This window comes from Amblyomma americanum, chromosome 3 (genome assembly GCF_052857255.1).
Source record: "Amblyomma americanum isolate KBUSLIRL-KWMA chromosome 3, ASM5285725v1, whole genome shotgun sequence".
In the NCBI taxonomy this organism is placed as follows: Eukaryota; Metazoa; Arthropoda; class Arachnida; order Ixodida; family Ixodidae; genus Amblyomma; species Amblyomma americanum.
The window spans coordinates 186,127,080-186,150,343 of record NC_135499.1 but is presented as its reverse complement, the minus strand read 5'-3'; the positions used below and the strand labels follow the sequence as shown (position 1 = coordinate 186,150,343).

General features: G+C 52.6%; 1 protein-coding gene across 5 annotated transcripts in view; it reads left to right on the top strand.

Annotated features, from left to right (window-relative positions):
• The window catches only part of LOC144125632 (furin-like protease 1, isoforms 1/1-X/2), a 233,405-nt gene that overhangs the window by 4,503 nt on the left and 205,638 nt on the right, over nt 1-23,264 (top strand). The window contains exon 1 of one of the 5 annotated variants that reach the window (XM_077659201.1): nt 11,324-11,431. The exons of 3 other annotated variants lie outside the window; for them this stretch is intronic. The gene's annotated coding sequence lies outside the window, so the exon portion shown is untranslated. Of the gene's footprint in view, nt 1-11,323; nt 11,432-23,264 lie in introns of those variants that run through there. One more of the 5 variants, XM_077659202.1, reaches the window with a different exon arrangement.

Below are 23,264 nucleotides of genomic sequence, written 5' to 3'. Positions count from 1 at the left end.
CGGTGTTGTTGACCCCTAGAGAGCTATGCAGAGTCGTGACGCGTTTCCGCCCGGCGATGCCGGTGTGAGTCAGCCAGGGGGCGCCAGGAAACCGAATTATACAGCCATGCTTTCGAACACTAACTCAATAATTTTCCTAATTGAGTAAGACGGCTTTGAGTGCGAGGGTCATTGCGCCCTGTTGCAGACGCGTTGCTAATTACGTTTCGCGCAATTAGATCTCATTTTTTCCTTGAACAACTTGACTCTCTGCCTCGTCTCAAGCCTGTTGTCCTGTATGTTTTGCACCCCGGCAACTGCGTTTAAATTGTCGCTTAACATTTCCGTTCTGGCGCCAGAAGAGCGCGCAGGGTTGCATGCGACGCTGAAAACGCGGTTTAGCTGGCGGCCGCACCTTGGCGATAAAGATACGAGGCAGTGTTTGCGCACGTCGCTCCTAATCGGCGCAGTAGCGGCGGTGATATTGCGGCTCTGCAGTCGCGAACTTTGTGCTTCCCCCTTACGGAGATCCTCCTTCGGGCCGGCTCTTGAAATCGCTCCCATCTGCGCATTTGTTTGAGATGCGCGCTCCACCCAGTCCGCCTCTGGGCCGCGCAGACAGGCCTCACCTTCAGCATGGGAACTCGGGGGCCGCACTACCTACGTCGAACGGCCGTGCAGCCCAGTGTGGCTGGCTGGCGTGAAAGGGAACGGGATGGCGAGTCAGTCTGTGGGTCTTGAGTTAACTCGTGTGCTCGTACAGTGCCGCCTAGACTCTTCACCGCTTGGTGACCCGCATTCGATAAAGCGAAGCTCACTGGTTGATCGAGGAGCCGTGGAGTGCTGCGGTGAAGCTTCCGAGCAATGAAAATGTAAAAAAAGAAATAATTTTACTGACGACATTCTCAGTCGAACAAAATATCCTCACTGCTCTCAAATGTAGCCGGCTCCTTGAGTTCGCAGCTACGCTTTCTTGCGTGTTTTTTTTTTCTGTCCTCTCCCCACTCGCTTCTTCTCCCCTGCCCCTTCTTTACCCTTTCTTGGCAGGCCAAGCTTTGCGTATCATGCCGAATTTCTTTGGTTCCATATATGCAACCCATATAGTTCACTGCCTGTGCATTTTACAGTATGTCGCATAAAAAAGTGCACACTTGACTCTCGTTGTAGCCAATTTGGCCTGGAGGGAGGGGGAGGAGGAAGCAAAATACAAGTGATAAAGAAAAACGACTCATCGCTCCCAAAGTTCCTTCCCTCTACGTGTGGGAGGCAACTTTTGTACACGTGTCTGAATAAATTTCTCTCCGTTCCAACCACATCGTCACGAGGATGGTTCGCACGCATTATGTGGAGGGTCGCTGTTCTGTGCTTACTGTGCACTAGCCTGTAAAACGTGACAGTTGAGTAAACTTAACTGGAGCCCGAGAACAGAGTAAGCAAGACGGGACCCTGTAATCTGCAATAACCCTGTCAGCCTTCGTCCCGCAGTATGGTGAAACGCCGAGTCGCGCCTATGAGCCCCGTAACCGAGTGTTTTCCCCCACTGACCGTGGACTTCCTCCCGGAGACTTTAAGGTGATAAGGAGGAGCCTCGTTCATTGTGCGGGCACTGGCAAATCGATGGCACGGATATCGTAGTGGCCCTTTTCACGCTTGGCGATTAATGGCCCTAGATATATGGAACCCATGGCAACGCTAAGCTAACGGCGATGGCTTGACATAAATTGCAGCTTATAAAGAGGCAGGTTAACGATCTGATCAGTGCGAAGAACGTATTAACCGGTGCTCTTTGAGGAGGAGTGCTTGTGTTGTGCACGCCACGCTGCCGTCTTAGACATATGGCTGCGTTTTTTCCTTGGGCCTCCTAGATAACGATGCCCGGTCCTCCATCAGGGTCGTATCAAAAACAACCGTCGATAAAGCTTTATCACATTGTGGCCCTCTGTGGAACGCAGACACCGGAACTTGTGTAAGTGTGGCCTGAATTTTTTTTTTTGGATGTGATCGCGCTAAACTGTAGTATATTAAAAAAAATAGTAAGGCAGCTGTCAGGAATCATCCACGCATGAAGTGGCATTAAGTGCACATATCAGAGAAGCAGGAGAATGTCGCTCGTCTTGGACGGTCGTTCGAGTAATCATTGTCACCAGCTGGGCTGTGTTCATATACACGTGTAATCCAATCCATTGACCCTGAAAGAGCCTCTGTCATTGATCTCCATACCAGCAATCACTGAGGCGCTGTTAATCCTCCAAAGGGCGCGTGTTTTGGTATTTTTTCGAGGGCGGTATCATTCAGCAGTAACGGAACCGGTGATATATACAGGGTGTTTCACCTAAGGCGTTACACGATTTAAAAAAATGGGCTTTGAGTTAGAAAAGCGCGTTTTTCGGCATAGCATTGTCAGCGGTGTAGTATATTAGAATATAGCTAAGACGTGCTAACTAGCAGGCTGGTTAACTAGTATTGAATAAAATTTTTAGCTATTACTATTAGGCTCCCTAATTATTGAAATGCATGTAGCCAACCGTAATTAAAAGCCATATCAGTTTTCAGAATTCTGCAAACATGGTTACCCTCGGCGCTGTGACCCAACAAACTTTGGCTACCTCGCGCAAAATACATGCATGCGCTTTCGAGAAGCATGCAGGCAAAACAACCTCTCGAATGCACGTAACTAGTCGAAATAGCCAAAATTTGTTAAGCCACAGCACCGAGGGTAACAACTTACGGTAGGCTACACGCATTTCAATAATTAGGAAGCCTAATAGTAATAGTTAGAAAAGTTTATTCAGTATTAGTTAACCAGCCTGCTAGTTAAACATGTCTGAGCTGTATTCTGAGGTACTATGCCACTGACAATGCTATTAGAAAAAAACGCTCTTCTAACTAAAAAAGACTGTTTAAAAATTGGGTTTTAGGTTAAACACGCTATATACTTGATAGCGTCGCTGACTCGTTGCAGCTTTTAATAGCGCGCTTTACGCACATGTCTCAGGCGGGCCGGATTTATTTGTAACTGTAGATCTTTACCAGTGGAGCGAATGCAGTTCTCCCATTGCATGGCTCCAGTTCGTGACAAGAGGCTTTTGACCGAATTATGTAGCGTTAGCACTTCACGCTATGTGAAAATTTTGCCGAGGAAGGGGGAGATTGTTCTCAAGATGGCGGCTTTTCCATTGCGCCTGGTTTACGCGTGCTCTAGAAAGCATGGTGCGCGCCGACCTGGTGTTCATTGCCGAAAAGGGAACAGCGCAAACACAGGACGAAGAGAGGAAAGTACAACACAGGCGCTGTGTTGAGCATACGCCTCGCATGGGGAGGTGCGGAGTTTGTTCCCCAGTGCCGCCGGGTACCCACCGGTGATACAATGGGTACAAGCTTTCCCCTGGTCTGGTGCTCGGCTTATTTGGGGTGAAATGCTTGGCAAATTGGTCTATGACTCCACCTTGAGAAAGAAAAAAAGGCCACAAATGGGCTTCTACCGCACGAGGCGGATTTAACGTTGCTGACGGCGGAACTTATCGCTGATCCGTCAGAGCAACTGTGAGCAACCAATTGCCATTGGTTGTGTCCATCGTTGCGGCCGACGCGTTTCTCGTAGTGGTTGCGTCGTGCAACCTCTCCCGGGCGATGCAAGAACCGTGTTAACTGACGTCAACTCGACGCGTGCGCGAATCCACTTACCGCCCATTCCTTCGTAGCTCGATTCTCACATGACATCACACCCCACCTGTTCGGATTCGGCTGCTTGCGTGGCTTTGGGAGAACACCGGCCGTTAGTTCTGTTGAGTCTTCAGCGTTCGACCTGGTAGGCGGCGTACTGCCTGGAGGCAACCCGAGCTTGCCTGACGCGCAGCGCGGATGGTCTTCCTTTCAGGACATGTCACAAAAGGCAGCACCGGACGTCTGTCAAATTCAATGCACGGTCTTCGTCGTCGCCTGTGCAGCCGAGAGATGTGCCTTCTGTTTGGGTGCTTAATATAAAATCGAGCCACAGTTCTGCGTCTCGACGACGCCCACCGGAGGGAGCGCCTTTAATGGGGAGCAACTGTGCCGGTGAGGGCAGGAGCCTGCTTCACAAAGCTCCCATTCCAGAAGGTGCGTTCCCTTGCATTGGCATGTCCCGCAGGTGGTCGAAAATAATCCGGAGCACTCCACTAAGGCGCCCTTTTCTCTCTCTCTCTCTTTTCACTGCCCCCTTCCTTTGCGCCGCGGTTGCGATGTCGACCAGCAGTTACTGTGCCCGTCCTTTGCCGATATTATTGCACTGGCCCCTTTATGTTTTGTGTTGCAGGTTATGCTGAGCGTGGTTGTATACGTTCGCTGCTGCGAGTCGGCAAGCAGCCAAAACTCGTAGCAGCGCGGCTGTAAAATGAGACTGGTTCAGGGGGTGTCGCTATCTGCGAGCTCCGCGCGACGCTGCCCTGTCAAGTGCCCCCCGTCCTCCACCGAAGTGTCTCCGCGCTTCACTCGCCAGTGCATTCCCTCCCGCTGGCGTAGGTACCCCTGCGGGACACGCACCACAGCGCCTCATTTGCACAATTTTTAAAATTGGCTCTTTGAGTTAGAAGAGCGCATTTTTCGGCGTAGCATTGTCAGCGGTGAAGTACATAAGCACGCAGCTAAGATGTGGAGGCTGGTTGAATAATACTGCATTAACTTTCAACTAATACTGTTAGGCTCCTTGATTATCGAGAGGTGTGTGGCCCACCGCAAGTAACACCCATCTCATTTTTTAGAATTTCGAAAAGGTGGTTACGCTTGGTGCTGTGGCACAACAAACCTTGGCTATTTCGACTAGTTACGTGCAATGGAGGGGTTGCTTTGCCTGCATGCCTCTCGAAAGCGCATGTATTTTGGCGCGATGTAGCCAAAATTTGTTGGATCACAGCGCCGAGGGTAGCCACGTTTCCGAGATTCTGAAAACTGACATGGATATTACTTACGGTGGACTGCACGCTTCTCAGTAATTAAGGAGCTTAGCAGTAATAGTTAAAAAGTTAAATATCAACCAGCCTGCTAGTTATCACGTCTTAACTCTATTCTGATCTACTACACTACTGAAAATGCTATGCCGAAAAGAAGCGCTCTTCTGACTCAAAAAGCCTATTTTTAAAAATTGCGTAAAGTCTTACGTAAAACACCTTGCATATTCATCAGACATGACATTAATAAATATAATCTCTATTAAAAACACGACGACCTCTTGCCGGCGCGGAACGAATTTGCAAATCAGGCTATAATATATATATATATATATATATATATATATATATATATATATATATATATATATATATATATATATATATATATATATATATATATATATATATACCTTCATTGATCGAAGTCTGTTCTCGTTTTGTGCAGAATTCGCGTGCGTGTGTGTGCGTGCGTGCGTTTTCAATTAATGGAACTTAGTTCTCTCGCCAAGTTCATTACAAATGTGTCCTGCTCGATTACAGGTGTCCTTACAACGAGGCACATGCGTGTCTGCGACAAAGGCATTACGACAGCGGCATAACAGCTTTCCGTCAAGTAGCGGATGACCTGAATGCAGTGCATGAACCGCGCGTCTTCTGGCATAGTCGCTGCTCTGGACGAGCTGACATGCGTATACATAGTCGTGACATTCCATTTGGCCGATGCACGGCAAGGGGCGACGAGCAGACCAGCTGTCGAGTGCGCTGTCTTTCAGTTGCAGTTCAAATGACGTTTCGTCATTTGAACTGCTGTCGAGGCGAGGGGTCGCCGAACACACTTGATTCTCCCAATTTCATTGCCGCCGTTTTGTTCCATCCCCCCTCTTTCTCTTCTTTCTTTGTATTATCTGCAATTTTTTTGTTTCGATTTTGTTCCTTTATTGCTCTCTGAGTCCCCCTCCTCTACGCTGTGTATCGTATCGGCAGTTTTCACCGCGACCGGCAAAAAGATGGGCGCATGCGCAGTCGCGTCGTGAAAAAGGCGGATTGACGTATAGCGGAGTGATCCGTGTGGGCGAGCAGAGCGACGCTTCGCACTTCCGCGCTGTGGCGCGAGGCATACGCTGCAGCGACGTCCCGTACAGGTGCTTCGCCTCGCACGCACGTTGCATCCGGCATCCTGCGCCCCGCTCTAGCTGCTGCTGCTGCCGCTGCCGCTGCTGGCGGCCGCAAGAGCCTGGAGTCGATTCGGGGAAAAAAACGGTGACGGCCGTTAACCTTCCTCCGATGCATTCGCGCGGCCTTGATACTCGCCCAGTCGTTTCGGAGGCGGGGCTACTCTCTCTCTCTCCGCTGCTGCTCTTACCATTTGTCCAAGGGGGGGGGGGGGGGGGGGGGGGGGGATCGCTTAACTCACCGCAATTTTTTTTACATGTTTTTGTACATTGTATCATCACCTCTCTGCCTGCTGCTCTTCAGAGTTGCTGGCCGTGGCTCAGTGGTTACGGTGCTCGGCGGCCGACCCGAAAGACGCGGGTTCGATCCCGGCCGATGCGGTCGCATTGCGATGGAGGCACAATGCAAGAGGTCCGTGTGATGTGCGATGTCAGTGCACGTTAAAGGGACTATGCAATAAATTAATTGAGATTACAGAAAGCGGACGTGAGATTGGCATTCGATTTCTCGTCACCCCAGTGCAAGAATTTTTGAGCTAGCGTCAATAACAACCAAGATATAGACGATTAAAAATTACGCTTTTCCTCCTCAACTCGTACACGCCGGGCACCAGAAAAAAATAAAGAAAACAGCCCTGGGACTGGGCCTCGCCGATGACATCCGCTGACGTTCGGTTTGCAACTTCCGGTTGTCTCACCCAGTGCCCCAGCAGCAGCATCGGCAGCGTCTCCGCGGTCTTTCTTCGCCTTTCTGGATTGCGGTGCGCTTCAGATTCTTTTGCTTGTCGTCTGTTGTCGACGAAAAAGACACTGCGGGTGGCCTCGCAACTCCCGACAGAAAGAGGCGACAGAGGTAAATTGAAACCATATGGGCGAAGGCAGTGTGACCTGGCTTGCGCTTGCCCGAGGGGCTCGCGCGGCGGCACGAGCAGACGACATTTACGGCTACCGGAAGTGTGCCCGTGACGTCGTGGCTGCCGTGGCTCCAGCGAATGACAGCGTGTGGTGGCCTGGTGACGTCATGGGTATAGTGACGTCTTTTTTCACGACTTTAGTTTCAAAATCGGTCACTACGAGCACACCAGTCGGCCCGCGAAATTAAAAAAACAGGGTTTTTAAAAATTCATAATAAATTGCCGGTTGAGTTCCGAAGACCCGTACTTAGTGTAAATGCTCATTAGCGTCATTTCTAAACATTGAGAACTTTTACAAGCGACTTTTAATTCATTGCATAGTCCCTTTAACGAAGCCCAGGCGGTCGAAATTTCCGGAGCCCTTCACTACGGCGTCCCTCATAGCTAATTTTTGCGAAAGCATCCCTTGTCCCGTTTAGAGGAAAGCCGGCGGCGCGTGTGTGTACTTGCATATTGCACAGAAGATCCGAGCGATGGCAAGAAAGATAGGGTGACGTCGTGAAGCTGCCGAGCACCGAGCAAGCCGAGCAACGCCTCTTCAGACAATGCTTTATATGTCGTTCGTGTGTACTTAGATGCAACCGTTACTGGCCGACGTCCAGTTTTCCCGACATCCGTACCAAAATAGTGACGCGACCGTTCATCGCACAGCGTTCTGGGTGGCGTGTTAGTGGATTTCAATGCGTCCACGGACAGTAATGATTTACCATTCCCACACGTAAGCAAGTCTCGAGTGTCTCTGCCGAAGCGATTAGTGTAGTTCTTCGGTGTCAAATTGCGCTTTGAATGTGCCCGTGGTGCGCTGTGAAGCGGTTACTTGCTTTGAGTCATGTGAAGAGGGGGACTCGTGTGAGCGAACAGCAGTACTGGCGGCAGTAGCAGTGCTGATACTGAGAGTGTTTGTGATGGGGGGATTCTGCTTTTCCGCGTCATTCTGACTTTGGAGCGACCGCACCGCAAAGTCCGAATTCATTGCAATTTGTAGCGTATTCTGAAGGTGCCGAAAAAACAGTGCAAATGCTCTCACCGAGGTTAGGCAGTGTCTGAGGTAAAGAACGCATAATTTTATTAGTGTAAAGTGCGCAGCGTTCCGAATGCAACTTCTGTCTCGCATAAACGCCGCCTCAGATTGATGTGTCTACTGGCATAAATACGGAGATAACGCTGCCGCTTGCTTTAGGCATTTTTCTTGACGCTCGCAAGCACTAGCTGTGGAGACTCGAGATAAAGTCCACCTCGTGTACGTTCGATAAACGAGTCACTGTCGGGCTGCCAGTTCGTTGCATCGAGTCTCTCGAAAATGGCAGCGCGGTGTTATTTGCTCCGTGACTCGTGCTTCTTTTCATTCGCGCCTGTCGGCAGCGGGAGATGCTGAAGGGCGCGTGATGGCTCCAACGACCGCGTCTGTGCGCCTTTCTTCCGTTGTCGCTGGAAAAGGTGAAAGAGGGTACTGCAAAATGGCATTTTTCTGGGCCAGTTGGTATGAATCCATGATTTGGGCCAGCATGAACTTTGGGACACAAACGAAGAGAGACACATGGAACACGGAACACACTGCTGGGTTCCATGTGTCTCTCTTCGTTTGTGTCCCAAAGTTCATGCTGGCCCAAATCATGGGTGAAAGAGGGAAAGGTAGTTCCGAAGAACCCTGCGAGGTCGGAGGAGGAGGGTAAGGGAAGGCGCTCAGCTTCGTAACCCGCGTAAACGCAGGCCCAGTGGTTGGCTGCAGCGGTAACAAAAAGAAAAGAAAAAAACCCCGGAAGAGGAATCTGCCGCGGTACCGGTGGAATGAAATAACAAACAAGCAAGCCTCTACGCATCCACGTGGTCGGGTCGTGAGCATCGTTCACGCTTCATGGGGGTCGCAGCGGCGAAACTTGCGTTTCTCATTTGTAAAATGAAGCAAACAAAAAAAAAAAACGCGTGAGCGCCTGTAGGCGAAACTCGGGAGCTGCGTGGCGCGCCAGCGGCGTTTATAATTTTTTTTTCGGCGTCACGCTTTTCGTGCAGTGCCCCGACACTGTTGTGTGTAGTGCGAGCGATGCGCAGGTTCGTTGCGCAGTGGCGCGCAATTAGGGTCCCGCGTGTGCGCAGCGCTAGTTTACCGCGGGACCGGAAATAATTAAACCGCGTGCTGCCTCCTCGACTCGGTCAGTCGAACAGCTGTGTAGCGTAGCGCGTGCAAGTTGTGTTGCTGACGCCTGGGTTGCCGGGTGCAAAAGAAAAGTATGTGTGTCAAGGCATGGCGCATCAAGGCGGTCAGAGCGCGGGTAGTCGGAGACGAGCTGGTTAGGATTAACCTTCGCTCTCTGTTACCCGTAACCCCTTGTCACTTGTGGTGGTTAAGGTGCTTCGTTTTTTTGTTTTTTTCGTGCTCGCTGTTCGCGTTTCTGCGGTTTGCACCACACTGCTCGTAGGGAGATCCGCTTTAATGTAGTTACGTTCCATTTCTTTTTCTTACACCCAAGTATTCGTCGTAGTACGTGGGAGGCACCCGTGTACCGAAAAAATGTTTTCCATTGGGTGCGTGCGGCTCCTACAACAATCATCGCTGCGCGTGAACGAGAGATCTGACGCGAGTTTTACACACTTTGCCTACGTTCACCCGCTGTTTTTTTACCCCCGACATCAGTTTCGCACTGCATGCTTCGGCGCTGAGGCTGATACACTTGCCCAATGATCCGTTCGCCTGCCTCGGGGGCGCTCTTTGAACGGCGCACGGCTGCAACAGCACCGGGCAGCTTTAGGGCTTTTCGCGATACGCTTCGGTGATTCGCTTCCATCCTTTGACACGCTGCCTTGTTCTTTACTCGCTTTTCGTCTTGTTTACGCCGGCGCTGGAAACCCTATAGACGATGTGCGCCTCTGTAGAAAGTGTTGTTTTTCCCTAAACGAGACAATCTCCTTCCTGGCGCTCTGCTTTTTTTTTTCTTTTTGTCGTCTCTGTCTCTCGCCTTCGACGCGACCGCCAGCGAGGCCCGCGATACGGCCGAGCAAAACAACAAAATGGCGTCGGACGGCCGTGGCGGTAATATCCTCGCGGGCTCATTTATAGATGTCAAGCGTGCGCGATCATTTCAGCTCTTATCGTCACTTTCCTCATTTCCGCCTCTCGTGGGCACTCTCTCTGCTTTTCTGCGCTTTCTCCGTCGCCCTCTTCCACCCCTCGCCAGGGGCGCACATTCGTCGGCGTCTACTGGAGTGTGCGCTTGTTGGTCTGGCTGCACATTTTCTCTCGCATCCCTGTACAGATGCAAGTAAATGTGCAGCTACGGAGTAAAAGCAACAAATGTGCTCCGCTCCGGTCCGAACTGCGCTCCCCATACCTGGAGCATTTTTCGATGCCGCCCCATTGCTCGTTGATTTCTTTCCTCGGCGCAACTATGGTGGACCAGCTGGCCCTTAGCCTAATCTGCATTCCTTGATAATTCTCTCACACGAGACGAGCTCCTCTGCCGCGCCGCCGAGTCCCCTTCGCCGCTGTTATTTATACACGCGCTCGCACCGACCAGGACCTCCGGAAGAACCCGCATTGTTTCGGCCGCACTGCGAAGCGTGGCAGGCCGGGAAGTATGTCAAGGCGTCACGTTTCGTTCACCTGACCGTGTACGTGCTTCGATCGCTCTTGTCTCGTTGCGTTCTCCTCTCCGGTATACTATCAGGAGCGGGTTTGCCCATTGTCTGCGCTCGGCGGCCGACCTTCGGGTTGAGTTGCTTAGTAGTAAAAGAGGCTTCGCCCCGTGTGTGTGTGCTCTCTGTTCGTCCTGCCTTTTCCAAACTTCCCTTCGTCGCCAGTGCTGCTCCTCTTCGCCCCTGCTTTCTGTCCCTTCTTTCTGCTTTTATTCTCCAGCGGCTGCAGGAAACGGGAGCCCCCGGTTATCAGCTCTCGAAAGTGTCTCCGCGCTCGTCTCAGAGTGCGTCCGTAGCCCGGGGTGCCGTTCTGCGCTGCGTCGTCGGAAGCGAACTTTTCAGAACCGCACTCATTGGTTCTCGCGCATTGTCCGTGCTGCTGCTGCTGCGCTTTCTCTCTACAATCGCGTCTGCCTCCTCAAGGTTTATCTCAGAAAGGCATTCAGCGCTGGCTGTATGATAGCGTGAGCAAAGGGAAAGGCGCTTTCAACTCGGCCTTCCCGTTATGTCGGACAGGTTCGAAGCCGCTGCTTCGCGACGGACATGCATACTCTTGCCCCCGGCGTGTTCGTTGCAGTGCGTTTGTAGGCGCACACGTGAGCTCACTGCATCATTTTCCTCGACATTCCGAGGCTAGAGGTTCGCGCGTCGTTCGCGCTAATGGATATCTCGCCCTTTCCTCATCCAAACAAGGACGGCGCGTCGATGCGGCGAACCTGGTTGAACTCCGCACTAAGCGCTGCTCATTGGCGCGTGAGCCTCTTTATTGGCATTCCTCGGAGTCCTCACGGAACTGCGTAGGAGGTAGGTGAGTGGCCACCAGTTCTTACTCGTGCCGAACGCTGACATCATTGATGCTGACGAGACATTTCATTCGGCTGCCAGCATGCGAAACCTGTGTGTGTGTGTGTGTGTGTGTGTGTGTGTGTGTGTGTGTGTGTGTGTGTGTGTGTGTGTGTGTGTGTGTGTGTGTGTGTGTGTGTGTGTGTGTGTGTGTGTGTGTGTGTGTGTGTGTGTGTGTGTGTGTGTGTGTGTGTGTGTGTGTGTGTGTGCGCGCGTGCGTGCGTGTGTGTGTGTGTGTGTGTGTGTGTGTGTGTGTGTGTGTGTGTGTGTGTGTGTGTGTGTGTGTGTGTGTGTGTGTGTGTGTGTGTGTGTGTGTGTGTGTGTGTGTGTGTGTGTGTGTGTGCGCGTGCGTGCGTGCGTGCGTGCGGGGGGGTGCGTGTCTGTGCGTGGGGGGATGCTAGCGCTCACTCTGCTTCTACTGGCCTCCATTTTCCCCTCTTTTGGCAGTTGCTTTCATCCAGCTGCTTTGGCATGACGGGAAGTTCGAGACAGACGTGGTTCATTCTTGAAAAGTCTTGAAAAGTTAATGCACCATTATATTGTCCTTTTTTTTGCCCGAATCTCCGCCTGACGAGGAGGACGCTGTCCACATCTTCAGTGCTGATCGCAGCGGCTGCAACAGTACACCGTTCCCCATCCGGTATAACCCCGTATCTCAGCGAGGTCGTTTCCTCCGCGATAAGAATTTCGTCCCCGACGGTGGCGGCTCTTCTGGCCGCGTACGAAGGAGACCTCCTCCGGCTTCCTGCATGGCCATGCCCCCTCTCGCGGCGGCACATGATAGCAGCCGCCGAGGTGGCTATTTTCGGCGGTGCTGGAGCGGACGAGGGCCGGAGCATGATGCTGCGATCAACCGATCGAGACTGTGCTGCGATGCGTCGCAGCGAGGAACGTGGCGTGCACGCGTCGCCAGAGCACGCGTGCATACGTAAATGCCGCCGCAGGGGAGAGGACGCTAATGACCCGTGGCGGCTGTTGTTTGTTCTTGCCTCCCCCGCTTTTGCATGGCCCCGTTCGACTGAGCGAGATGGCTGGGGGTTCGGTAACGGAGACACCCACGGACTCCAAGTGGTGGCTTCTCAAGGTTATACGCAAAGCATGGAGCAGGCCATCGCGAGGTCGTTGTGTCAGCATTCCCATTTCTTGGGAAGCCGCGCGTACCCCACATGGGCTCGACAATTAGCGCTCCTGCACATAAACCACGCGAGGCGTGCCCGCATCGGCCCTCTAAACTCCCCAAGCCTCGGCATCACGCCGGCAACATGCGATAAATTACCGAGAAGAATGAAATTCCTCATTGACATGCTGTATGGAAAGGTGTGCAGCTTTGCTCTTCAGCAGTATAGCAGCGCTCAAGTTTATTGTAACGAGTAATTTGTCCCTAATTAAGTGGTTTTGGGGGAAAGGAAATGGCACAGTGTATGTCTCATATATCGTTGGGCACCTGAACCGCGCCGTAAGGGAAGAGATAAAGGAGGGAGTGAAAGAAAGAAAGCAAGAAAGAAACAAAAAAAAAAAGAAAGAAAGAGGTGCCCTAGTGTAGGGCTCCGGAGTAATTTCGACCACCTGGGGATCTTTAACGTGCACTGACATCGAAAAGCTGCCGCCGCGGTCGGGTTCGAACCCGGGTACTCCGGACCGGAACCTGATCCGCCGTCGACAGGCGCGCTGCGGAGAGCACCGAGGGAGACGAACGAGAGACGGAACGAGGCGCGTCAACGGGGTCCTCCCACGCTCTGCAGATCCGCCGAACCTCCCCAGTTTTATTGATTTCAGTTTGCTAAATTTATTCCGGCCACTTCTTGCCGAGAGTTGTACCGCTTTGCTGTTTCTGTCCAGACTGAAGCATCCTCCCAGAAAAATGAGGGGCGCTTCTCAAGTGAGGCCTGCAACGCGCGGTGTCACGTTTCCCCTTTTTCCCGGTGCCATCAGTAAAGCCTCAGACGGCCTTTGTAACGTTTCTGACCAGTGTATTTAGGGATAGCCCCAAGATGGAGCAGATTTCAGTTTAGGGGGCAATTCCTCATTGACATGCTGCATAGAAATGTGTGTAGCTTTCCTCTTCAGCGGTGTAGCAGCACTCAAGTTTATTGTAACGAGTAATTTGTCCCTAATTAAGTTGCTGTCTCCATTTTCCCCTTCTCATGCTAAAGTCACTTTCTGCGCATGCTTCCGTAACTCCAAGTGTAATGACTGATCGCAACGCCGTACATTGACGCAACCACGGCCTCTATGTGCAGCGCATGCTGGTTACGCTTGCTTGAGCCACGAGTGTGACGTCGCAGATCGATGTCGGCTTCGAACCGCTTGACGTGGTCGGTCCTCGATTGATAGGCAGCGCGTCGGAGAATCATAGCTCCCGGCAGGAAAATCCCCGATTGCTTTGTACGCCAACATCGCTCGCGTCTTTCATTTCTCGCCACGCGCTTTCGTTCCTTCCGAGGGTGTTGCAGTCACGCGCCTGCCTTGCAGCGGGGGCGACGCTGTCATGCGACGCTGGCGTGTGTGTGTGGGCGCATTCGGGACGCGATACGCGTAACGGGAGCCGCTCTTTATCGTCGTGCAGCGGCAGCGAGTACTGAATGTGACACTGTCGCGTCGTCGTTGCTTCTAGCGGCGTCGACACGTGGGCTGCGGCATATAGTCTCAACATGCATGCCTCTCGAGTGGCGCTCGTCGCGGCACTGTCGTTGGTCGCGCACGCTTCCTGTGCGGACGAAGCCTTGTTCGTTGTACGTAAAGTGGTAGCAGTACGTCCCGGGTGACAGTTGAACTATGGCGACATCGTAGTGGAGGGCTTCGGATTCACGCACACACTGTTCTAAGAAACCGGTGCGGAGGAGTTAACTAAGCTGGATTCATCTAACTCTGCATTAGTCGTGCGAGTACGAAACTTGACGGCACGGCGCCGGCAGTTCTTACCAGTCATGTCATGTTCCTGCGGGCGTGTGTCCTCGCGGGTTTCACATCCCTGTCTCGTCCTGTTGTACAGCTCGGCACGCGCATCCCTTTTCCGCGCGCTCTGCCGCCTATTGGCATGTTAGGCGGCGTAAAAAGGCCGGCATATCGGATTGGGCGCAGCTGTTTCATTCAAATTACTGCCTTGCTGTCCGAGACGGCCTTCCTTTTACCCGCGTTGCCTGACAAAGATAAGTACTCCTGGGGGCGAATAATAATAATAATGGTTTTTTTGGGGGGGGGGGGGGGGCGGGGGGGAAGGAAATGGCGCAGTATCTGTCTCATATATCGGCGGACACCTGAACCGCGCCGTAAGTGAAGGGATAAAGGAGGGAGTGAAAGAAGAAAGGAAGAAAGAGGTGCCGTAGTGGAGGGCTCCGGAATAATATAGACCACCTGGGGATCTTTAACGTGCACTGGCATCGCACAGCACACGGGCGCCTTTCTGCGTTTTTCGTCCGTAAAAACGCTGCCGCCGCTGTCGGGTTCGAACCCGGGAACTCCGGATCAGTAGCCGAGCGCCCTAACCACTGAGCCACCGCGGCGGGTCGGGGGGCGACTGTTGGTCCAGTGTTCAGATGCGTGACTCGGCGTGTTTTTCGCCGTAACGTGGCGCCATCCTGCGCCCTGTGCGGCAACACGCCCCGCGTGTCTCGTGACCTCGAGGACACCGGCGGCTGACGTAAGGCGCGGTTCTTTCAAGTGCGCTGTCGCGGGTGGAGGTGTGTCCATGCAGCTGCTGGCATGCGTGGCCGCTGGCGGTGGGGAGTCGCGCTGCGGTGAGATGCTTATCTCGAAGCAACTCGTAGCGCACCGTCGTTACGTCGCGTACTCCCCGTTGTTGCTGCTTTTACTTACCGGTCCGCGTGCGTGTGAGTGTGCTACGTCTTCCAGATTCGCCGATTCCAGAGGTTTCGTTTGTTTTGTGAGAACTCTGATAACGCAGCGCCATCGCTGTTAATTCGCCTATCGTTGGATATTTGTCTGTATTGTCGCCAATAATTGTGGGCAGCCAGCTTGGCCAATATAGGCTAATCGGTACAGAGTCGCGTGCGATGGCCTCCTTTGTGGTCATGAGCTAAGACTGCTCGGGGGTTGTCCCGTGTCTCTTTCCAGTGTGGTCTTGTTCGCGCGCTGTCGCTTGCTCAACGGCCGCCGACGGCCCGAAGGATTGAAACCATCCCTCGAGCGCCGCGTAGGGTTAAGGACGCTTTCTGTGTTGGGTAAAATCGCGTCGTGAGCCACCCTTATCTCGCTCATTTTCCCAGAGCCGCCTTCGGCAGTGAGTTAACGCGCGACCATTGATGGGGAACTTTCATTGTTTCGCAATGCGGCTTTCGTCGCGTGGCCCTTTTGTTCGCTGCGTTCAGCCGTCGACCTTGGCGGCCTCCTTCCCTTCGGCTGCTCCACCCTTCCTTATCCTGCGGAACCTGCGCGGCCGCAACGACGCATGCGTCGTGGCGCGCATCACGTACGGCGGTCACGGAGCACCACTCCAGCTACTCTCGGCTCTGGCTACGCTCCATCCTTACGCTCACTGCGCCTCCGATGCTAAAAGGGGCCACGCTTATCTCCCACATTTTCCGCTTGCGACACGCGAGAACGTTCGCGTAAACCCGGCGTATACGGCGATTTGTGGACGGCAGGCCTTGGCCGCCTGAGAGTCACGGATGCGTGAGGCGGTTTATCAGAGGCCTGCCAGCCACTAAAAGGAACCGTGTTCGACATGCCCGAGTGTTACATATTCTAATGCAGGGGCTCGTGGTTATGCCAGTGCGCATGCCAAAAGCATCACCGGATACGAGGAGACTGACAAAGTGCTCGCTTTGTTTTTGTGCTCTGCCACCGTCTCTTGCGTATAGGTATGTTGCTGATCAAGCTCTAGTTTACTGTCAGGGCTTGGTGAGAATATTTGCAGCGTGTCCGTGGTCTGTCCAGGGGCTTGGTACGCAACGTTAACTGCACCACATGCACGAAGTGCGTGCGTAACGTGAGGGGATATGTGCATCATTTTATAGCTCGCGTATGTGTGCGTGACACCGCGCGTCAGCTGCGCGACTCCCCGAAGAAATGAAAACGCAGCTGCAGCGTAGTTACGAACGATTCGCAGTTGTCTTTATTTCTTTAGCATCCTTCCGCTGCAGCAGCGGTTGTGCTCAACTGGGCACGGTTTTAAGCTTTACAGTACGATGCTTTCTTGCTTTTGATGAGGGGGGGGGGGGGGCGGTATATAGTATGCATATGCTCGGTGTGTGGTCATTCTGCTCGGTGTTTACTGCGCGTGATGCGTTCCACTGCGGGATCTGGTTCCGGCTCGTTTCAATACGAAGTATGCGCGTTTCTGCCCGCTCTTTTCCATTCGTGTTTGTTCTACATGCGCTCGCGTCAGCGTGAGGCTCTAGCGAAGTATGCGGCAACACCTGCGCTCTCTAAACTTACTCCATTCGTGTGCGCGCGTTGCTTCCGTGAATTCTGAAACGAGGCTCGCCTGTACAGCGGTCTGCGAAAAGCACAGATAAGGCCACCGTGAAAGCCTTGCCTGGGAGACCCATCTCCTCCTAATCCTGGGCCGATATTTTTTTTTAAATTTCTGTCTGCATATTCACCGTAGCTTCGGAAGGAGGCGCTCTTAGTGTGGAAATGCGCGGGAAATGCATCAAACTTCACTGGAGCACCCAATCGCGTTGATAAAGGGGGCGAAAAAGGAAGATAACATGTAAATTTAAAAGAGCGTCTTGCTAGGCAAGTTGGTAACTGTTCATCTTTGGTTACAGGCCCGAAAAAAACGCAACACAAGGCAGAAAGACGGGACGGAGCGCCACTCACAATCCACCTTTCGAACATTTGACGAGCAGTGTTTTCTGCATAACGCTGGCATATGTATAGGCTCTTGTGTTGCACCTGTCTTGTGTAATACTTTTTTTTCACAAATTGATCAAGTTTTGCACCAGGTTTTACCAGCTAGCAACGTTTTCAAAGTGTTCAGATATGTGGACGATATTTTATTCTTTTTTACTAAGGAGGGAGGGCCTGGTAGTGGTAAAGGAATGTCTACTTAGGGCAGGTAGTGACAGCTGATCCGGATCATGAAAAGGGAAATAACTAGAAGGATAAGAATGGGGCGGAGCGCATATGGCAGGTTCTCTCAGATCATGAATGACAGTTTACCAATTTCCCTCAAGAGAAAAGTTTACAACAGCTGTGTCTTACCGGTACTCACCTACGGGGCAGAAACGTGGAGGCTAACGAAAAGGGTTCAGCTCAAGTTAAGGACAACGCAGCGAGCCATGGAAAGAAAAATGATAGGTGTAACGTTAAGAGACCGGAAGCGGGCAGAGTGGGTGAGGGAACAAACGCGGGTTAATGACATCCTATTCGGGATCAAGAGGAATAAATGGGCTTGGGCAGTGCATGTAATGCGAAGGCAAGATAACCGCTAGTCCTTAAGGGTAACGGAGTGAATTCCAAGAGAAAGTAAGTTTAGCAGGGGCGGCAGATTATTTAGACAACATGTAAATGGCTGAAGTTTTGCATGTAAAGTACCTGAAGGTAATGTTTTACAGTTTTTACATCTTAGTATTGCGTTTTGTGAGGAACAGGTTTGTTGGGCGTATGCTCCGCGCGCAAAAAAGGGGCGTCTCCCATATGACTCCGCCCACTCCAAGCTAATTAAAAGGGGGATTGCTTCACTTTGCCTCGAATCCGCCCTCAGAAAATCATGCTCTCACAAGATGCACCTTAGTTTTCAAAACCAACTGGCCAGGCTGTCTTCAGCTTGGTTCCCTGGTTCGCTCGTAACGGCTGTCGCTGAAAGCCTGCTGCAGAAGATGAAGAGAAAGGTTGTGAGAGCTGGGGAAGATGTCCCTCGAGAAGAGGTGGTGCCCTACGTGCACAAGTTAGCCCACAACTTGAAAAATGTCGCGAGCAGGCATGGCGTACCGCTTGTTTTTGCAGCCCCAGAAAAGCTCGGGAGCCTTTGCTCTCGTACTGAAAGAGGACGCAAAGAAGAGAGAGAGGGTGTGCCACCAAACATGGGCGATCGTTCATGAAGTGCGCCGATGGAGTTGTCTATGAATTTCCCCTCTCGTGCAGCAGCTCCTATATATATAGGGCAAACTGTGCGCTGCGTTAACGAGCGAATCGGGGAACACGAAAGAAACGTTGAGCAATATCAAGAAGGCCCAAATATGCCTAAGCACATAAGGTCCTGCCCGTCACGCACTTGTGAGCCATGTTTTTCTGGTGTGCGAATTCATTCAAAAAGCAGATACAAAAGCTACGGAATTAATCGAAGCTTTTTTTATTGCAAAGAAAGGAAGCATGTGCGTCAGCGACACGTCCGCATCTTTGTGCCAGGCTGAGAACAACTTTTTTACCTGTTCCCTATCGTATCAACTTTGAAGGTGATAGTATCCCTTGCATGTAAGACGGTATATATATTTGTGCCTGTTGCCTTCGAATAAATCAGTTGTGAGTGGCGCCCCGTCCCGTCTTTCTGCCTTGTGATTTTTTTTTTCGGGCCTGTAACCAAAGATAACATGTAAGGGTAAGGCCACCCATGGGGTGAATTCAGAATGTTCTATTGCCGAGCGTAGCATTGTGACAGCCAAGCAACGACAACAAATGGTATGAACTCATTTGTTCCCATCTTTCCTAGTCGTTGCTTACTTCACTTCCACTCACTACTGTTGGTCGCACTTCGTCGAGTCAGTAAAAATCACCGCCATAAGCGCCTCTAGAGATGCCCCTGTGACTGCATGTTTGCTGCGTCTTTTCCTTCTTATTGTGCGGAATTTAATTGCAGGCGTTGTGCGCAGTGCTCCTTTTCATTTGTACTTCGTTCCTTTACTTCAACCGCATGTTTGAGGCCCCGTCGTCGATCGGTCGATCGCGGGATCTAGCTCCTGTATGCATACAGCGTTTATGAAACACGTGCGGTGGCTTGCTTCTAAGCCGTGTGCAGTGGGGCTACACATGAAAACGCTAACCTTGCGAGTGGTGAGGGCGCGAGTCCCTCTCACTTTCGGGATGCTTGGCGGCGCAGCATGAGCGACACTGATGATCGGCTCGCTTTTGGACAGGCGGGCATCGGCGGAGATGTCCTCCCGCGTAGCCGCGTCCCCTGGGGATGACGCACCGAGGCAAGACGTGTTCGACTGCCGGATGCGGGTCTTTGGTGTCCACAGATCTCCACGGACGGATGCCTGTCACCCACTGGCTTTTTCTCCTTCTCTCGAGATTCGCGAGGCTGACTTTTCCCGCTGTGCGTGGGAATGGTCCCTGCTGCCTGGAGTGAGCGTTGTTGCTGCGTTTTTGTTAGCGTACGGCCGAACCGGCGGTCACGTCAATCACCCATTGATCGCGCGGGGACATTATCCTGCAGGAAGAGGCGGTTGCTGCGACGACCCCTTGAGTGTTAAAGCTAAGCGAAATCGTTGGTATGACGCTTTAATTCGTTAATCTGCCAGTTTAATCGTTTGTTCCAGAGCGATGTCATTGGCCATCTTATGTGGCTACAAACGGTTGTCAGCTGCTTGAACAGCATTGTTATATATTTTTGCCTATGCTTTTATCCCGTTATTCGATTTGCCGGGTCAACATTGATCCAGTACCATCGTGCTCCGCCGCTAAGCCAGTGGGTGTCTGCCGCTTCACCAAGCAACGCACCGCCTTTAAGGCCCGTTTATTTACTGGCCATCGAGTCCCGGCGTGTAAAAACAGTCGGGACTCCCGACGAAATAAGCCACTTCCGTACCGTCCCTGGCTGAATGTGCCGCAACACGGATGGGTCATTCACGCCCGCGATTGAAATATGTGCGCGCGCGGCGGCGCGCTGCCGCACTCGCGTTGTCCGACGCTTGCCGGGTCCCATTCAAGCGCCGTTGAATGCCGCCACGGCGAGAGCCGGTCTTCGTGCGGCGACACCTGTGTGCGTGGCAGGTTTTCAAGAGGTCGCTCTTAGTGACGCAATGGGCCGAAGGCCCGTTCACACGTGCCCGAAAATCGGCGAGGATTCGGCCGCTTTTGCCGCCGAAAAATTCCGCGGTGACAAACATGGCGGCGCCCTTCGAAGTCGGACCCCCCGCTTCGGACTGAATTCGTCGCTGTCGCTGTCTTTTTCAGTGCGTCCACTGGCCATAAATGGGGCACCGGTCTTTGGCTTTCGTAGGCTTAAGAGGAGCGTCGGTTTGACAGTAATGGCTCCCGTCCTGACAACCAGATGGCGCCACTAGACAGTTTATCTTTGGGTCTATGCTAGCATACGCTGAACTAAAAGTGGGAATGCGCCTGCGTTTAGCGTACGTAAGCATGCATACACTTATGGTACGGAGACAGCGTCGACTTATGCTCTTTTTCTCACCATATCTGTGTACGCAGCGAGCGGTGACGTGGTGTGGAAAAGCGAGAAACAGCAGCGGCGCGGCCGGCGTCAACAGGGCCTAGTTTTTCCGTATTTCTGGACAAGTGTGAAGAAGTACCTAGCGTTGCGCGTTGTTGCATCCAGGCACGATTTCAACGTGACTCAAGGCACAAAGTGCGCTCATACAGTAAACAGCTCTTGACCAGCGAATCCCCTCCAGCCTACGTTTCGTGGCTTCTGCTCCACCGGCACGAAAAACTGAAGAGAGTGGTGGCCGCACAAGAACTGTGCATTCGTTCTCGCCACGGCCAAGACGTGACTCTGGGGCCCTCTTTCCAGCGGCGGAAAACCGGCGCCAAGCTTCCCTTCGGCCCTGGGCGATACTGCTCTTCGTCTCCCCGCAACTTCGCGTCTCCGTTCACTCGGGCACGATACCAGGCCGGAGGCGCCGATGTCGATGACCCAGTCCCAACAGCGTAGGTCTCCGAGTTGCTGCGGAAAGCATCCACGTTATGCGGCGAAGCCGCAGATGAGCACGCTTTCCGAGCCGTTTACTCGGTATAATTATACAAATCAGCAGTGTCCACAGTAAAAATGGGGATTGCCGAAGGTAATCGCTCGACGGTTCTCCGTCCGAATTTTGCCGTATATCGTCTGCTGCAGACACGAAGTGCGGCTTGCCGCATAACTTGCATGCCTTCTGCGGCAACTCGGCAGACCAACGCGCGACTCTAGGTACTTATGCGGTAACTCTAGGCCGCCCCGCTGTCATCTGCGCCTATTTCCTTTGCCGTTTCCGGCGCGAATCCCTCCTCATGCGTCGACACTTTTGCGCTTGGCGGGGTTTCGGGAGGTCGCTCCAAGTGACGCACGTCGATGGCCCGCTTTGTTGCTTTGTGCCATCTTGATCTTGCCCGCCAGGTTTTCTTGGAAGATTGAATGATGTCTGCGCGAAAAAAGAAATCGTGTAGAAAGTCTCTGAAGTGCATCTGTTTTTTCTTTCAACGCTCCATCTTGTTCCCTTCCGTCTTCTGTTTTCCTGAATGGTAGTCTTGTTTCTGAATTCCGTTGTTAACAATAACCTAGCAGTGTCGTAATCGACATCTCGCCCCATTCCTTCGTCTCGACAGTTCTCGACGCGAGGCTTATTGTAACAGCGGCCCGTCTCCCGACAATCTGCCGTGTCGCTGATGGATGATGCACCCTGCGACATTTTCGCCTCGTGTTTCTTGCATCCCAGCGATTCTTCGCACTGGCGCGCATTATACGAGGTTGCGAGACTGGCCGCGTCGACGCTTGGGCTGCGCTCAGTCGCTGTGGCGCCATTTCCCGTCGCGCGTGCCACCTACACCTTCCACGCGACGTTTCACTGGACGTTGGACTCGAGAGCGTGGGAGAGATCGAAAAGGATTGAAGAAACGTGACTCGAATGCGACCTGTTTCGGTATTTCAGTGTGTCACCTGTGTTGTCGCCGGGTGTGCGTACGGGGGGAGTTGTTGCAATATTTTCCGTGCTACGTGAATGACAGGGTGACGATTCTGTACGCTCAGCGGCACAGAGCGGTCCACTCCGAGGCTACGCGTTAGCGGGGGAATTTCGCGGCACCTCGGAAGGGTGCGGTGTGTATGTTGAATCTAGGCGGCGCGTGTCCGTCGGCCTCATCCTGACTGGCGTTTGTCATTCAGACTGTCTTGGAATTTCACCGTCAAGACAGTGCGTACTTGCCTGTTTCTTGTCTGAGGCGGCATTATTTTTATAGCGCTCGAGGCAAATAGCTGCGGCGCTGTGGACCAGCGCAAGTTGTTCAGCCAAGGTGCGTTCCTTTCCCCGTGGGTCGTCAGAGGAAGGGCAGCGTTTGGCGGGCGGCACTCTTCTCATCTCTGCTGGAGAGGTGTTGGTTGCGAAGCGATGCACACATTGCTCTGCAGCGTGTTACGTGCGTCTGCAGTGGGATTCACTCTTAGTAGGCATGTTCAGAGACCATCTTCCAAACGTCCAGGCGTGCTTCAACGATCCTCGAAGGGAATGAATGGTGAGCGTTCGCTCGTCGCTTAAACTTTCTGCGATAACTGCGAGCCAAACACCACTTTCATTTTCCTTTGCATTTCTTCCTCCGTGCGCGCGCATATCAAACTAAGTACGCAGTCTCCATGACTGAGTTTCTTACTGAATGGCAAACGGTAAACTGTACTGCTGCCTGGAGCTCGAGTTGTGGGTCACCGCTGCGCGATCTTCTTCTGTTCCGTCCTTCGCGTCATTTTTTTTGTTCGTCCGTTCGGCGAGGTCACTTCCGTGCCCCTCAGAAACACTCCACGCAGGAGCGTTGCCCACTTTCCATTTCATTGCGCTTCGCTCGGAAAGAGACGCGGCTCTCGGCGCGCTTCCAAGAACATGCGTCGTTGGATTTGGATTCGATTGGAAAACGTTTATTATCGGCGTGAGTTAAAAATGGGTTTGTTGATCTTGTTAGGTGGCCGT